The following is a 1,016-nucleotide window of genomic DNA, read 5'->3' on the forward strand; positions in this document are numbered from 1 at the left end:
TATGGCGATGCAGTTGTAATACTTCCTGACTTTGAACAGTTTTAATGCTACATTAAATGATTAGCAGATTACAATAGATGCTGTGAAATTGGTACTTGGATTGGTAGTATTTGATTCAACGAATGATTACCACTGTAGAAGCACAAAAGCATCGAGGACATCGCAGCACGGAAGAACATAGCTTGCAGGCGCTAACGACCTCTACCGTGTTCACTTGGGCGCGGTCATAACATGCGCCAACAGTATACCAAGTAGGGTTTGAGTGAGCTACCTTTTCTTGGCTTTGAGAAGTCGATATATCTCTTACAAACATTCCAATTTAACATGTGGATAACAGATATGGCTGCCGCATTTCCACGCAGTATTACAAATTGTTTTTAAACGTTAACGACAAAGGCATCTGATGCTAATTACACTAACGAGGGTTGGTTAATTTTCTATAATACAAAATACTTTAAGATTTTTTAATAAGGGTATATTAACAAGTATATATTTTTTGGAGGCTATGGTTTGCGAATGCCAACGGCCTTGCCGCAGTGGTAACACCGGTACCCATCCGATCACTGAGGTTAAGCGCTGTCGGGCTGGGCTAGCACATGGATGGGTGACCATCCGTTCTGCCGAGCGCTGTTGGCAAGCGGGGTGCACTCAGCCCTTGTGAGACAAACCGAGGAGCTACTTGACTGAGAAGTAGCGCCTCCGGTCACGAAACTTGACATGCGGCTGGGAGAGCGGTGTGCTGACAACATGCCCCTCCGCATCCAGTGACGCCCTTGGTCTGCGTGGATGGCGCGGCCGTCGGTCGGTACCGTTGGGCCTTCCAAGGTCTGTTCGGACGGAGAGGAGAGTAATGGTTTGAGAACGGACAATGTAGACCGAAACTAGTCATCACAAACAAAAATTTTTTATCCAGCTGAGACAGAAACTGAAAAAAAATTAGTTTCCAGACCTCGTTTCCAATATAGTCTCTCGTAAATATTTGCCTTTGAGGGACACTTAAATCTGTCCTTTTCGTT

The 1,016-nt window shown here is 45.1% G+C and overlaps 1 pseudogene; it reads left to right on the top strand.

Moving 5' to 3' along the window:
• Window positions 1–518: 518 nt before the first annotated feature.
• Window positions 519–636, top strand: LOC126237616 (5S ribosomal RNA; annotated as a pseudogene).
• The last annotated feature ends 380 nt before the right edge of the window (window positions 637–1,016 follow it).

Source organism: Schistocerca nitens, chromosome 2 (assembly GCF_023898315.1).
Source record: "Schistocerca nitens isolate TAMUIC-IGC-003100 chromosome 2, iqSchNite1.1, whole genome shotgun sequence".
In the NCBI taxonomy this organism is placed as follows: Eukaryota; Metazoa; Arthropoda; class Insecta; order Orthoptera; family Acrididae; genus Schistocerca; species Schistocerca nitens.